This window comes from Eubalaena glacialis, chromosome 14 (genome assembly GCF_028564815.1).
Source record: "Eubalaena glacialis isolate mEubGla1 chromosome 14, mEubGla1.1.hap2.+ XY, whole genome shotgun sequence".
Classification (NCBI taxonomy): domain Eukaryota; kingdom Metazoa; phylum Chordata; class Mammalia; order Artiodactyla; family Balaenidae; genus Eubalaena; species Eubalaena glacialis.
Window position 1 is genome coordinate 35,686,175 of NC_083729.1, and position 16,415 is coordinate 35,702,589.

Consider the following 16,415-nt stretch of genomic DNA (forward strand, 5'->3'; position numbering starts at 1 on the left):
GATGTGGCTGGGACCTCAGCTTGACAGTCATCCATCAGCCCTCAGGATGGGGCTCTCCTGGGATCTAGGGAAGACCCCCAGTGACTAGACAGTGAAATAGTTAAGGAAGAGGCATCCAGGAGGTGTCGTCTGTCTTTTGGCAGGCTCTGGCCTAGCTGCGCAGATGGCCTTGTACACCAGGTGGCGCTGTGGCTCTGCCGTACGGGGCTCCCCCTAGGAGTGGAGCCCAAGCAGGGCCAGCCACAAGACCAGCCACAGGACCAGCCACAGGTCCAGCTACTGAGCCTTGTTTTATCTGCAGCCTGCAGGGCAACCTGGGGCCTGTCCCGAGCTTTCTGCCTTTCCCAGACTCTGGCAGGCCAAGAAGAGAGAGGGGAGAGAGGGGCAGGAGGTCTGGAGAGGAGGAGGCTTGGGCCAATGCAGAGTCCTGGCAGTGAGGGTGACAGTTGAGTGCCGCTGTCAGGAGGAGGGGCAGGGACTTCTGTCCCGGGACTAATGGGACACTGGTGCAAATCATCTCCCAGTGTACACGAGACACATAGGGAAAAGTGGACTTGCTCCCTCATGGTGGGTGCGGGGTTTGGGGCTTGGGCAGAGAAGAGTTGCTTTTCCTATCCTATAGACTGTTTTGTCCAGTGAAGGTCTGGGCTCGTGGGGAGGGATGGCCTTCAGTCATCTGCCTGTCAGCCCCGTGTTGTAGCCAGGGCACAGAAAAGGTCCCCATCCGCCCTCTGGCTGCACCTGCCATTTGGGAAAATGACTCCTAGGATGCTGGCCCTTGGGAGCTGGATCTCTTATCACCTGTTTCCTATATAAGGACTCATCCAGGGCTCTACCCCAGGGCTCAGGCCTTTTCGAGATTGTCGTCAAAAAACAACATCACTGCGACAAACTTTTAACTCTTTTTTTTTTTTTATAAATTTATTTATTTATTGGCTGAGTTGGGTCTTTGTTGCTGCACGCGGGCTTTCTCCAGTTGTGGCGAGCGGGGGCTACTCTTTGTTATGGTGCGCGGGCTTCTCATTGCGGTGGCTTCTCTTGTTGTGGAGCATGGGCTCTAGGTGCACAGGCTTCAGTAGCTGGGGCACGTGGGCTCAGTAGTTGTGGCTCGCGGGCTTAGTTGCTCCGTGGCATGTGGGATCTTCCCAGACCAGGGATTGAACCCGTGTTTGGCAGGCCGATTCTTAACCACTGTGCCACCAGAGAAGCCCCTTAACTCTTCCTTAACGCCCACACCAGTGCCAGAAAGCCGTGATTTGCTATGTATCAGCTGCTTAACAGTGGGCTTGGCCTGCAGGGTTGATGTCAGAACCTAAAATAATGTCCGACCTCAATGGCTACAGCTTTCCTCCTGCTCCTTAATGCTTCCCCGAGTGGGCGGCCTGTCAGGCCCTCCTCAGCCCCTCAGCATGCGTGAGTCAAGCAAAGCCCATCTGAGAGCAGATTGTGAGGGTGGGGAAAGAGAGGGAGGGAGGGTGCAGGGGGGCTTTGGGAAAGAGGGGTGCTCAGAAGTGGGACAGGGGAGCAGAAAGCAGAGGGTGGGGCTGCTAGAGACAAACTTAGTCACTTTCACAGTTCTGCCTTTCCCTGCTGTCTGGGCTGAGGGCTGGGACAGAAGTGCCCTTAGGAATTTTTTTTTTTTTTTTTTGGCCATGCTGCACAGCTTGTGGGATTTTAGTTCCCTGACCAGGGATTGAACCCAGGCCCTGACAGTGAAAGCAGAGAGTCCTAACCACTGGACCGCCAGGGAATTCCCAGGATTTTTTTTTAATATTAAATTATCATTCATCAACTGTTCACATAGACTCAATTAAAATATTTTGTCTGATTTATCTTTAAAATGCCATCTGTTTCTTTTTTAGTCAGTAGGTAATACACTCAAAGTTTCAATATTCAAAGAGTTCAAAATAAGTAAACTTTTCCTTTAATATATAAAAGCACAACCTAATGTTCCCAACAAAAAACAGCAAGGACATTAAAAGACGTAGGTGGAAGAAACATGTTAAGGGTATAGAAAACTTCCTCTGAGGCCTTTTTAAAAAATTTTATTTATTTATTTATTTATGGCTGTGTTGGGTCTTTGTTTCTGTGCGAGGGCTTTCTCTAGTTGCGGCAAGTGGGGGCCACTCTTCATCGCGGTGCGCGGGCCTCTCACTATCGCGGCCTCTCTTGTTGCGGAGCACAGGCTCTAGACGCGCAGGCTCAGCAATTGTGGCTCACGGGCCTAGTCGCTCGCGGCCTCTCTTGTTGCGGAGCACAGGCTCCAGACGCGCAGGCTTAGCAATTGTGGCTCACGGGCCTAGTCGCTCCGCGGCATGTGGGATCTTCCCAGACCAGGGCTTGAACCCGTGTCCCCTGCATTGGCAGGCAGATTCTCAACCACTGCGCCGCCAGGGAAGCCCTTCTGAGGCCTTTTATTTTGAGATGTTTTTGGTGTACAGAAGTTCCAAGGTTTTAAGCCATGTCTTTCCCTGTACGAGCTCTTCTTTGCCTGGAAAGTCATTGCCTATCCTGAGATAAGTTCAATAGTCTTTTTCTTCAATTGTGTTTTCATGGCTTCATAATTTGCCCTCTAAGCCACCTCAGAGAAGTTTCTATTAGTGCTGTGGTTTTGAGATGGAGCCAAGGGCTGGTGTGGCTACCTGAGGGTGGTGCCTTTGAAGGCCATTTGGGCTCAGACTCCAGCCCTGGCTCTGAACCGTACACCCTCTCCCCGCTTGACAGTTATTCACAGCAGGACAAGGCTGAGAGGGGCTAGCGTCATTCTTGCTGGAAAAGAGGGCCTGGGGAAACTGACCCTGCCGTGGGGATCTGGGACGTGGTAGGGCCAACTCTGTTCACAGTCTGGGTGCCTTTGTCAGCTGGTCTGAGATACAAGTGTCCCAGGGCCTAGGGAGGCCAAGTGTGGGTGATTCTGGTGGACAGCCTGTGACTTGGGGAGTCCTGCCCACCAGCCACAGGGCAGAGCTGGGATCCAGATCCTAGAGACTGGGGAACCAGGGAGGCCATAAGACTGAGAACTCTGAAGAGGACCATGCAGGTGGGATGGGCCCTCTGAGATATGGAGGAGCCCAATTAGTCAGGACAGGCGTTGGTCCCGGCAGCCAGCCTGCTCTGTGGCATTTCAGAAGATGGTACCAGAGCAGCTGAAATGATCTGTGTGCTAATGTGTGTGTGAATCCTTAGAAAACATATCACTGTGGACATATATCAGGCCCTGAGCTACTACAGGGTCATTATTACTGCCTGGTGCCTTAGTCCCAGCAGGAGGATGTAGATGCTCCCCTTCCCTCACACCGTCTCCCTGGATGTTGGGGGTGACCCTATCAACCTTGTTCCTAAGGGGGCCCCTCTCGTTTCCCAGGACACCCTAGTCTGACCACGGAGTTGGGGACTCAGTTCTTGGCCAGGAGGCTTGAGATTAAATGTTGCCTTCAAGCCATCCTCAGTCATGTGATGTCAGAGAACATTCTGCTCTTTCTTGAGTATCAGTTTACTCATCCATAAAATGGGACAAATGATATTGCTCCAACCAGCAAACCAGATGACCAAATGGAGGAATAGGTGAGACACTGTTCTGGAAAAAGGAAAACGAATCATTCGAGGGCAGAATTCTGAGGTGGTCCACCCTGGGCCAGTGGAACATGGTTCCCCAGCTGGGCTGTCTCTCCCCAGGGCTCCCGTAGGTGGCAGCATCGCCCTCTGCATGGGCTGCTCTCCACCCCCGCCCCTCCTCCCAGACACCTTGGACCTCACTCAATTCACACCCCACATTCCCACCTCCCGGGGGAAGGAGGAGGGATCGGAAAGGCCTCTGAGACAGCAGCCAGGGCTAGGAGCCCAAATGCCTGGACGGGAAGGGCCTGGAAAGAGAATTAAAACCTTGTTCTTTCCCTCAATAAAGCACAGATAGGGCAGGGGGAAGGGACCCGTTGTGTGTGAGCCCAAGAAGGTTGATGTGAGCACTTGGGCGGGAGGGATGCCTCTGCCAGGACCTGTCCCACACCACCTGGAGGAGGCCAGGACTTGTCCTACACCACCTGGAGGAGGCCAGGACTTGTCCTCTGCCAGGATCGTTGTCTTTAGTTGGACAGGCCAGCTGGCACTTCACTGGGGGCAGGGGAGGGTCGTCTATTTTTGTGTGTGCAGTAGGGTTGAAAATTTCACTCACACTTCATCTGTGCAAAATAAAAAGTAATTTCTTTATTATGTAACTAATTTGGCCTTTCCCCCAACCCCTATCTGATGAGTAGTGAGAAAAACAATGAAATGTTCAACTTGATTTAAACGTCAGGGGACCCAACAGTTTAGCCTGTCCTGTTAAGTGATGTTTGTTTCTCTTAGAGAAAAGTGTTCAGTTTTCAGATTGCCTTCCTAAGCTCCTCCCACGAAGATGAGGTCAAGGTGTGTGGATGGACAAGGGCAGCTTATGTGACATCTGGTAGGAGCGAGGTGTTGGGATCCTGTGGTGTGGCGTCCTCTGGTTTCCCGGCAAGGTCCCTTCTGCCTGCTGGCCATGGATTGTACTTGAAGCTGAGTTTGTAACTCGTGGTCTGGTCCCTCCTGGTCTGGCCAGAGCCCCTGTGGTGCCCGCAGCTGCCCAGCCCACTGGATTCTCCTGGCTAAACTCCCACAGGGCCTCCCACTGACCCAGCAGTGCCCCCTCCCTTCCTGTGGCATCTCCTTGTTGTGCAGCCGTGACCCTGGCCACACTGCGGGCTCAGAGCTTGGTAGCCAGCCGTGTGGGAACTGCAGTTGGCCTGTGAAGCTGAACTCCCGAGGCTCCTCTGCCTTACCCGGAGCCTTGGCGTCAGAGGCAGAGGCCAGGTGGGTTCAGAGCAGCCTGGGAGACTGGGACAGGGGCCTCACCAGGGTTCCCTTTCTGGAGCAAAGCAGATGGGACTTCCTATTCTTGACTGGGCATCCATTACATAAAATGCCATGATCACACCCAAGGAGAGAGATGAAGGCATCCAGAAAATATGCTCTCAAGATAATAGCCTGGTTTAGAAGACTTTTGACCTACCGCATAATCATATTTTCATGTCAGATGCCAAACATTACAGCATTTTTCTTTTGTGCTTTCTATGTCAAACCTCCATCCTAGTCTCTCCCCAGGCAGAGATGGATGCCTCGGGCCAAGGAAGATGAAGGTCATGTATTCATAAAGGCAAGAAAGGAAAGCACATTCATAAATTTTCAAATATCCTTTTATGCTTGAATGTTACCAGCATTGGATAATGGAACCAAAGGAAACATAACAGGTAAAATGTGAAGACTTTCTTCACGAGGATAATTCACTATCTTGGTCGTGTCAGACTCTGCCTTTTCGGGCAGGATACACAGTGAGTCAGAAGTAGATGCCACTCAGCATAAAAACGGTACACACTGTGAAAAGATGGCCCAGCCAAGCGGGAATACTTCCTGAGCTCCCTGGGGCCAAGGCAAGACCAAGGCAGGCATAGGATGAAAGGAAGGCTGTGATTGGTGGGCTTCTCTCCAGGCTCCTTGTTTGCCCTTTCCTATTGGAAGAAAGAAGATGCAGGCGATTCAAGCTAACTCGGAGCCTGGGAAAGGGGGTGTAATTTATTGCCCCCAACTCAGTGCTGTGGGCAGGCAGGCCACGGTGCGAGTCTTCATCTCTCAACACAGCTCACTCAGGAAGGGGGTCTCATCGGCCAGGGCTGACAGCCCACACTCACAGGTCCTCACTGGCATGTGTCTGGAAACGTGCTCAGCCGTTCACATTCACATGTGTTTCCACGTGAATACCTGTAGAACTCTTGGGGGTAGTGCCTGACGTAGTGAGCACGAAATAAATGCCAGCCGTTATTATCACTGGACGCACGGAAAGGTCTCGGACACCTAAGCAAATATAGAGAGACACAGATGTGTACATATTCATACTCAAAGACATACAGACACCCTTAAACCTTTATGTAGAAACAGTTGAATCTATATTTGTCGATGTGGATATACAGTCATGCATGGTAATTATAACCTACTGGAAATTTCCTACACAGTAGGCATTGTTCTAATGCTATACAAGAGGATTACAACAACTTCATGAAGTAGGTATTGTTATTTATCCCAATTAACAGATGGGTGAATTGAGTTACATAGAGGTGACAGCTCAAGGTCACAAAGCTAATAATTGGTAAACTTGGGATTCAAGCCCAGTCAGTCTGGCCTCAGAGGCTACATAGGTAACCACCAGCTATTCTGTTGTTTTTCTCACAGACACCCAAGGCCCGTCACAGACTTTCCTACAGATGTGAAGAAACCTCCTACATACAGGTACATGCACTTCCACAAGACATGTCACGAGGCATGGAATCCCCACCACACGCATGCTGAACCTTGCAGGACTGTCTAGCTTTCTGACTAACTGGCCTAACATGATAGTGTTTATTCTCCTGAGTAGACTTTCATATGGCTCCAATCTTGCCATCTGCTGTAGTGAATGTTGGGTTCACAACTCCCACTCTTTTGGGGGCTCAGCATGGTTTTGGGGAGGAGGCCAGACTTGCCTTCATCTCCAGGAGCTAAATCAAGTTTTGGCATTGCCTGAGATTTTAGAACCCCTGGCCTCTTCCCATCCCCTTGTCCTTTGTGAGTGCAGGATACTGCCCCTGGGTGATGGTCTCAACTTCTCTGTGTTTGCCCAAGACTGGCTCTTGTTCCTCATCTCCATCCCCAGGGCCAGGTGTCCCCCAGTTGGACCAGGCTTTGAGGTGGGCCCAACCGGGAAGTCCCTTGGGCAACCTGGGACCTGGGGGAGAGGTCTCTGCACGAAGGGGAGGGCAAGGTGGCTCAACCAAGCCCAAGGGGCCACCTCAGTGCCCTTCTACAGCCTCTAGCTGAGTGGACACTGCTCCCAACGTGGGCTTTGACCCAGGGCCAGGCTTGGGGGGGTAGTGAGGCTCCATTGTCCCAGAATGTTAGAGTGAACTGGGGGCTTTGAAATTATCTAGTCCAGCCACTTCATCTTATAAGCTAGAAAACTTGAGTCTCTGAGATGGGAAGGGATGTGCCTGAGGTCACCCCGTGAGTCTTCAACCTCAAGTCTTAACTCCGACTGTAATTTCAGTGTGTCACAGGATGAGCCTCTGTGGGGGGAAGACTAAAGGTCCCTAAGTGCACAAGTTATGGAAATTCAGGACAAACCAGAGATGCAGGCATCCTTGCTCTGGGTGACTGACTACAATTTTAATCCAGACCCAAGGACACCTTTTTGAAAAAACTTTGGCAGTTGAGTGGCTGTGACTTGGAAGACACCTCTGCTCCCAGTCAGGGCCCCAGCTGTGAGCCACATGAAGACTTCTGGCCTGAAAAGATCTGAACACCCCTCCTTAATGAATTTGCATTTAACTGAGAAACAACCCTCATGCAAATCTGCGTTTACCCCATTTTTCTCCTGGACTGTTCTCTCTATTGGCAAATGTTAACATAGGCACTTCCTGTGAGCTAGGCTCTGTTCTTAGCACTTTACCTGTTACTTATTTAATCCTCCCAGCAACTGTCATCATCTTCATCATCATCATCATCCCCATTTTATCCATTAGGAGACTGTGGTACAAAGGGATTAAGTAATTTGCCTGAGGCCCCCAGGTTAGAAAGGGGCAGAGTGAGGGCCCAATCCCAGGCAGTGCCCCTTCCACACCAGAGCTGTGAGCCTGGACCTCCAGTAGAATGGTCAGCCATCACCGCCAGCTGCTCCCCTAGACAGTTCTGAGAGTCTCACTCCCAGTGACCCCCTGGTCCAGTAAGAAGAAAGCTCAGGCAGGCAGTGAGCTGCACACGAGCCCCAGACATTGTGCCATCTTAAGATCCAGATCATCGACCTGCATAGCCTTGCAGAACTGAGACCTACACGTGAGCCTGGCTACGCACACGTCCCAGCTTTCCTGGCCTTCAAGAAGCTGTGGCTGATGAAACTTAAAAGCTTTTGCACGACAAAGGAAACAATAAACAAGATGAAAAAACAACCCTCAGAATGGGAGAAGATATTTGCAAATGAAGCAACTGACGAAGGATTAATCTCCAAAATATACAAGCAGCTTGTGCAGCTCAATATCAAAAAAACAAACGACCCAATCCAAAAATGGGCAGACGACCTAAATAGACATTTCTCCAAAGAAGATATACAGATTGCCAACAAACACATGAAAGGATGCTCAACATCACTAATCATTAGAGAAATGCAAATCAAAACCACAATGAGGTATCACCTCACACCGGTCAGAATGGCCATCATCAAAAAAATCTACAAACAATAAATGCTGGAGAGGGTGTGGAGAAAAGGGAACCCTCTTGCACTGTTGGTGGGAATGTAAATTAATACAGCCACTATGGAGAACAGTATGGAGGTTCCTTAAAAAACTAAAAATAGAACTACCATATGACCCAGCAATCCCACTACTGGGCATATACCCAGAGAAAACCATAATTCAAAAAGAGTCATGTTCCACAATGTTCACTGCAGCCCTGTTTACGATAGCCAGGACACAGAAGCAACCTAAGTGTCCATCGACAGATGAATGGATAAAGAAGATGTGACACATATATACAATGGAATATTACTCAGCCATAAAAAGAAATGAAATTGAGTTATTTATAGTGAGGTGGATGGACCTAGAGTCTGTCATACAGAGTAAACTAAGTCAGAAAGAGATAAATACCATATGCTAACACATATATATGGAATCTGAAAAAAAAAAAAAAAAAGGTTCTGAAGAACCTAGGGGCAGGACAGGAATAAAGATGCAGACATAGAGAATGGACTTGAGGACACAGGGAGGGGGAAGGGTAAGCTGGGACAAAGTGAGAGAGTGGCATGGACATATATACACTACCAAATGTAAAATAGATAGCTAGTAGGAAGCAGCCGCATAGCACAGGGAGATCAGCTCAGTGCTTTGTGACCACCTAGAAGGATGGGATAGGGAGGGTGGGAGGGAGATGCAAGAGGGAGAAGATGTGGGGATGTATGTATATATATAGCTGATTCACTTTGTTATACAGCAGAAACTAACACACCATTGTAAAGTAATTATACTGCAATAAAGATGTTAAATAAAAAAAAAAGTCCTCATAAAGATTAAAAAAAAAAAGCTGTGGCTGTTGCCATCTCAATCCAAGCTCCCCATCCCCCTTTCTCTTCTCCCCCACTCTACACTTTTGACTAAATAGGGACAAATCTTTTTCACCCTAATTTTGCAAAGGAAAGATTAGGGCTTTTCAGAACTTATACTTGGAAGAAAACTATGAGGGAAAAGAAGCACATTCGAAACTGTAGAAGTAGGTCAATGTGGAAGACGTAGATCTCAGTTCCTCATCAGTAGGAGACTCTGACTCTGTTTGACTACAGCCTCCTCTGAGCGGAACGTTAGGCCCTGGGCCCAGACCTGGGGGCCTCAGAAAGATGTGATGCTCTCCAGTGCAAGTCAGGTTTTAGGATGACTCTGGGGTTGTTCTCCCACCTGGTCCCAGGCCAGGCCATGCCGTTTGGGTATGGCCAGTGGAGCAGTGGTGGGGCAAGTGGGCTTCTCAACATCCCAGCCCACCTCAGTGCTCCTCTCTGGTCTTTGCTGGTGTGGTGGCTCAGGTGTCCCTTCCAGCCCTGAAAGTGCCCAGCATCTCTTCTGGCCCCCACCTTGGTCAGGCACCTATTTCACTGGTTCTAGTGATATCCACTCCTGGGGAAAGGTAAAATGGAGGCCCACAGACCATATGTCTAAATATTTCAAAGTTCTAAGTCCAACTAACAAACTGTTAATTAAAATCTGTTTTATCCTTCAACCTTGAGAAGTTTATCTTCGAAATGATAAAACTGAAAAGACACGTAAAGTTATGATTTTTATATGACTGGAGGTTTGCAAAATATTGAAGACCACTGAATTGAATTATTTTTGAGCACATCAGGGGTTCTGTTGATGGACCAGTGATGTTTGAATGAATAATAGAGACATTTATAACAACATTTATGATTCATAAATTAGTATATATTTATTCTTTAAAATTTATTTTCTGGCCTTCCTTAATTTCAGCAAAATTAGTAATGACGCTTTTATAATAGAGAATGCATAATTTGTTTGTAGTGACAGTAATGACCTAAAGGATTAAATATAAAATGTGCTTGTATTCAGAGTGGTTTCAGTTACCTATTGCTGTGTAACAAAACACTCCAAAGCTTGGTGGTTTAAAACAATCACTGTTTTATTATCTTTCATGGTTCTGTGGGTTGCTTGGGCTTAGCTGAACATCTCTTCTGCTGCTTTGCTTGGGAATTCTCACGTGCTTGTGCCTGGGTGGTGGGTGGGGCTAGAGTCATCAAGAGGCTCAACTGGGATTCTGGGACAGCTGGTCCTTTCCTTCTTTCCATATAATCTCTGTGCCTCTCTCTCTCCATGTGGTTTCCCCAGTAGGGTAGCTGGACTTCCCAGATGGCAACTCAGGACTCCCAGAAGGGAGTATTTCAAAAAAGAGGCAGAGGAAACTGCCAGTCCCCTTAAAGGCCACATCCAAAACTTATGCCATGTATATCCAGTGCATTTCATGTGTTAGCATGAGTCACAGGTCAGGCCAGATTCAGTGAGGGGGGGACCACACAGGGCATACATTTCAGGAGGTCTTGTTCATTGGGGCCTTCTTTGGAGACTTAGGTACCTGAGTGCTGTTAAGTGAGTGATGTAACAAAAACCCTAAAGCCTGTGGTTTACTTTGGGACAGTTGGAGAGCAGAAGCTGAAGAGTGTTGAGGAGTTCCTAACGGCTCGAAACAGTAGGGAAACTTATTGGAGGCTGGAGAAGAGGGGACCTGAGGTAGTCACTCAGGATTATGTGAGAATGGGCAAAATAGAAAGGGTGCCTAATGAACTTGTGATCTGGCTGAGGTGATTTCCAAGCAGAATGTTGAAAGTGCTCATTGGCTTCTTCCAGCTGACTCTGATAAAACAGGAAAAGGTAGAGATGAACTAAAGAACCTTTGGAGCAGAATATAGGAAATCTAAGGAGCCAGGTCTATTGTCCCAGCCAGCAAAAGGCTGGAAGAGTAAGAAATGGTCTCAGGGCAAAGAGAACATCCAGGGTGCTGCCAGAAAAATGTGCTTTCATGCAGAGTCATGAATGTGGCTGTAAGACCCTTTAGAAATATTTAAGGGTGTGTCTTTAGATCCCTTGGATAGACAAAAGGGCTTCTAAGAAGGCCAAAGGTGTACCTCTTGGGTCTTCTCCGCTGGAGAGCAGGACTAAGAATCCCACAGTAACCTCACAGGTGGCTTATGGTAGGAAGGGCCTTTTTGGAGATAATTGAGGGTGTGCCTTTTGTCTAAAGGAGTAGGTTATAATTTGATATGTAAGAAACCCACAGATCTTTAACAGAATTTTTTCAGCTTGGATTGAAAGGGACACAGACAGTTCCAAATGAAGAGACCTTTTTTATGGGCAGGAAGCAGGCTGAGAAGTGCATTTGGTTGCAGACACTGACCATTTCTTCTGGAAAAGGAAGGATAATTCAGAGTGTGGAGCTGAGAGCCACAGACAACCACCCCCAGAGAGCAGGACCAGGCCCTAATAAAGGAACTGGCTTGATGGCAGAATTGCTCTGTGCAACTTTCTCATCCTTTCTGAATGAGAGTGTCTATTGCAGTTGACCTGTGCTGACCTCCTTGTTGTGTGTTGTGTTTGGGGAGGAAGACAATGTGTCTCTTCAGCTCACAGATCCTCAAATCAAGAGGAAGCATCCCTAAGCACCCACACCCGAGGGCCCTCCTCTGCAGCGGACCTGAAGTAGGTGTTGAGGCCCTGGGTCTGGAGCCTAAGCCTGATGAGTCTCGTTCATGGATGAGTCTTTGGGGGTCTCGGACAGTGAGTGTCTTTTGTAAGTGTGAGGGGCGTGATTCATTAGGGCCCAGAGGGCAGACTGTGGTGGTCTCGAGAGCTAACTTCCAGTGAGCCATATCTCCGGTATGCATGACCTTGTGTAGTCCTCTGTCTTGAATCTGGGCTGTCCCTGTGACTTGCTGTTGGCCAGTAGAAAGCAGCGACAGTGGTGCTGCGTGATTTCTGAGGACAGGTCACAGGAAGCCTTTTGGCTTCTCTGTCTGGGTCTCTTAGGATGCTCATTCTGGGATAAGCCAGCCATCTTGTAAGAAGTCTGATTCCTCTGAGACTACCACGCTCTGAGGAGGCCAAGCTAGCCATGTGGACAGGTCACAGTAGAAAGCAGTAGAGTCAGCCAGACTCTGCTTGTTCCAGCCACCCCAGCTGAGCACTGGATATGAGAGTAAAGATGCTGCCATCTTGGACGTGCAGTCCAGCTGAACCTGCATTTGACTTCAGACCTTGTCACCAACTGCAACCACACAAGAGATGCCCCCCCGCTCCAAGTGACCACTGAGCCAGCGAATCCTCAGAACTGTGAGAGAGAAAAATAATTTATTTTAAGCTACTAAGTTTTAGGACTTGCTATACAGCAATAGATAACTGAAACTGTAAAAAAAAATTCCTGATATTTTAATTTAAAAATGCAAATTAAATTGTGAGATCAAAGGTTCAAATTCCTTTCTGCATAAGTTTTAAACTTTTTTTAATATTCAAATTTATCTATTAAAATTAAAAGGCAAATATAACTAATAGTATAGCTATTACATTTTATCTAATACATGCAAAAATTTTAATGAAATATTTAAAGCTGAATTTTAATTTAAGTTTTGAAAATTTAGTTAAATCTTAGTAAATAGTTTTATAAAAATAAAATCATTCACGGTTCTAGGGTTGTTCCATGTCTGTCTAGTTGCCAGCGTGAAGAGTTATCGCACTGCATGTTACATCTTGAACTGCATATGTACAACTGTAGGATAAACATGAATTATTTATACTGGAAAATGTTCCTCAGCTGCCTGTACAATTGTAACAACTGCTGTGCTAATTTATGAGTACCTCTGGAACCACAAAGCGAAGCAAGAAAATGCATGTTTGCCGCTATTGAGACACGCTACTTCTACTGCATTCTTGCTATCTGAGAGGAAGGATTCGATAAATCGGTCTGTCTTTTCTCTTACCTAAGTGCTTCTACCATTCAGTCCTCCCTACACTCCAGAGCAGGGTCCGTCTCTGATGTCAGTAGCAGCACGACCCACACATTGTTGTGGCAATTAGACACAGTCTCCTTTTGATTCAAGGACTTAACACGAATGATGTGGAGAAGCATTTCCCTGGGTCCTGAATGGTGTTACCCAGGAGAGTGGATGTCCAGGGTTAGAGATCACCTGTGCTAGTGCTGAGTGCTGGATCCCAAGGGCAGAGGCATCCGTGTGTTCTTTAATTGTGTGTGTGCATACATGTATGATTGCTGCTTCCGACCATCCGGTACAGGTCTGGCAGAGGTGTGCCTCTCTCCTGAACTTCTGCGGAACCCTGACCCTTGGAAGACTCATTCTCACTCTGACTTAGTTCCTCGGTTTGAAACATATTTCATAGTCATTAGCCTGGTGTATCCGTTGAGACATTGTTAGCTGTAGGTGACAAAAGACCAATTCAAACAGGCTTAAGCAGAAAGAGAACGCATTAGCTCTCACAACTGGGGAGTCCAAGGGCAGAGATACAGTGCTCACACTTTGTTTTTTAGGGGTGGGGTTTGGGAAGCCATGTGAGTGACAGACGGCTCACCAAAACTCCTAGAGTTAGGGGGCGGGCAAGTGCGCTTAGTTCCCCCCAGGAAGGGAGGCAGCCAGAACCCAGCATGCCCTCCACGCCTGCTTGTAACTGTTTGCCAAATTCAGTTTCTTGGTCTGTTGTGCTGGGCACCTGGGCCAGGTTTCTCAAGCAGCCCAGGTAGTAGCCACTATCTTCCTAAAGCTGGTGGCTGCCTGAAGCAGATTCTTCACCCACTCCTGTTTCAAAGCTCTCAATCCCTGGCCAAGCCCCTGGGACAGGTGTGACAGTCACCAGCAGGGCAGAAATGACTGAGCCCAGTGAAGGCAGAAGGCTTTCTAGGTGTGGGTTACCATTTCCTCTGGCCTGTTTGAACACTCGGGGATCCTCCAAGGATGGCTCCCCCAGAATCATACCACTGCACTTGTGCGCAGTAGAATTGTCTGTACGGTAAACAGCGAAGACACCATTTCTGCCAGGCAACTAGGGGGTCGTTCCCCTCCCCCAGAGCTCTACCGACAGGCCGTCTGTGGACGGAGACCCTTGTGGACGGCCTCTCGTAACATTTCACTTCACACGTGCTCCTCCATATGGACTCCCTGAGAAGCCTGGCAGGTAGGACCGATTACCCTTCCCAAGACCCCACAGGTCCCTCCCCAGTTCTCCCCTCCCTCGATTCACTTTCCACTGACCCTCCCAGCTGAATGTAGCCATTGCTCCTTCCTCCCCTCTCCCCCATCAGCCCAAAGTCCCCAGTGTTTCCTGACACACACTCCCAAGGTTCCTCAGAGTCGGCTGAAAACTAACCCTGGGAGGAAAGAAAGGAGGGGCAGGATGGCACGTCTTCCAGGCTGCCTGCCCAAGCTCCGTTAGGCCCACTGCCCACTGGCAGTGCATCTGTGGATGCGTGGAGGCCACACCTTGGGCCAAGACGTGCCTGACCCCCTGCTCTCGTCTGCGCAATGCTTCCTCCCACCCTTCTTCTCTGACTCCCTCTCCCTTTCTCCTTTTTCCTCCTTAGATCTCGCCATAGCCCTCCCCCTTCCCTCCTCTCCTGCTCTCTCTCCCTCTTCCCCACCCAAATGAGGTTGGTTAAACAAACCTTAATACATCCAGACTATGAACATCGTAAGCCAAATCGTGTTTTTAAGAATGTTTGTTGACATGAACCTACCCGTGAATATCCTGCAGAGGGAAGAGGGGCTCACAAGGCATTACTGGCAGTATGAGTTCAGTTTTCTAAATGCCCCTCCCCACACCCAAAGACAAGGCAAATTACACAACACAGTCATATATATAGCACCATAGTGTTCGCTTCCTTTCTACTCTACCCATTGGGGTCTAAGCCCTGTCCCTGGGTCAAGGCCCTTTGAAGACCCAAGGAATGGCAGATCCAGCCAGAGACAGGCATACATTTCAAAGGCTGGTCCATACCTCCTCCCCCTTGCCCCACTATGGTGTTTGTCACTTCCTCCCCTTGGGAGCATCTGGAGGCCCTGGCCAAGGGGAGAGATGAAGGCAGAATTGTTGGATCAAAGTCCAAACACATAATAAAGGCATCTCCCTGCCCTACCTAAGGACATGATAATCTGCATTTACCCACACAAAAACACAGAGCAGTGGGCTGGTGCGCCATAAACCTTCTCTTATTACAAAGCCGGAATCTTTTCCATCTGTGTTTAAGCTGCAGCCTAAGAAATAATGTTTATAAAAATAAGATTGGAAGCAAAAATATTGAATGCAATAAATTATGACTACACTGTGTTCTCTCCTGAGGGATGTCCTGGCCAAAGAGCCTTCAATATTTCTATCTAGGGCTGTGCTTTGTCTCTTCTTATAAAGCATTCCATTTGCTGATGGCAAGAAAAGGCCTAGATGGCCGAGGTTGACTCAATAGAGCTATGGTGCTTGGCTGTCTGTACCTGCCTGGCATCTTAATTTCTCTTCCGAAGCAACAACAGCTCTGCTTGTTGTGGAACTGCAAAATGAAAGCCCAAAGGGAGGCTGCCCAGAGGAAGATTTGTTGGCTAATTTCCGTCACCCTTACCATCTCCCTCCTTCCAACCCCACCATCACATCCCCACCACCGTCATGACCATGAATCCAGACACCATCATGATCACCCTTCATGGATGCAACACACCTACCATTTCCCAGGCATTGGCTAGGGTTTGGGAGGGAGGGAAGCCTGGGAAATTAATATGACACAGATCTGAGATTTAAAAATCTCCAGGGAGATGGGCCAGATGTACAAATAACTTAGAACAAGAAGGAAAGTCAACAACAAGGTACCGAAAAGTTCTCCCAGAGTTCAAAGGAGGGAGAGATGAAGCAGCTTTTGAGTTGAGTCTGGAAGGATGGGTTGGATCTAGACCCCCAGAACTCGAAGGAAAAGACCTTCTTGGAAGAGGAATTGATGTAAGGGAAAGTGCAAAATTGTAATACGTGGATGAAGAGGAGAGGAATGAATTCAGTTGGGCTGGACCCCAAGGTGTCTGAGGGGCAGTGAGGGAAATCAGGTTGAAGGGTGGAGTGGGATGAATGAATTCAGTTGGGCTGGACCCCAAGGTGTCTGAGGGGCAGTGAGGGAAATCAGGTTGAAGGGTGGAGTGGGGGTAGATCAAGAAATGTGATGGATAAAGGAAAAGGCCACTCAGTCCAAGGATTTGGGCCTTTTATGTGGTGGGAAGTGGACGACCAATGGAAAGTTATTGAGCTGTGGGAGGATGGAGCTGGTTTTGAAGCTAATCATTGTGATGT

General features: G+C 48.4%; 2 long non-coding RNA genes across 5 annotated transcripts in view; both read left to right on the plus strand.

Moving 5' to 3' along the window:
* The window catches only part of LOC133105044 (uncharacterized), a 167,276-nt gene that overhangs the window by 18,355 nt on the left and 132,506 nt on the right, over window positions 1–16,415 (plus strand). The window lies entirely within an intron of this gene.
* LOC133105048 (uncharacterized) lies at window positions 5,235–7,433 on the plus strand. The gene is made up of 3 exons (XR_009703800.1): window positions 5,235–5,264; window positions 6,241–6,297; window positions 7,091–7,433. It is a non-coding gene; the product is annotated as an uncharacterized LOC133105048 (long non-coding RNA).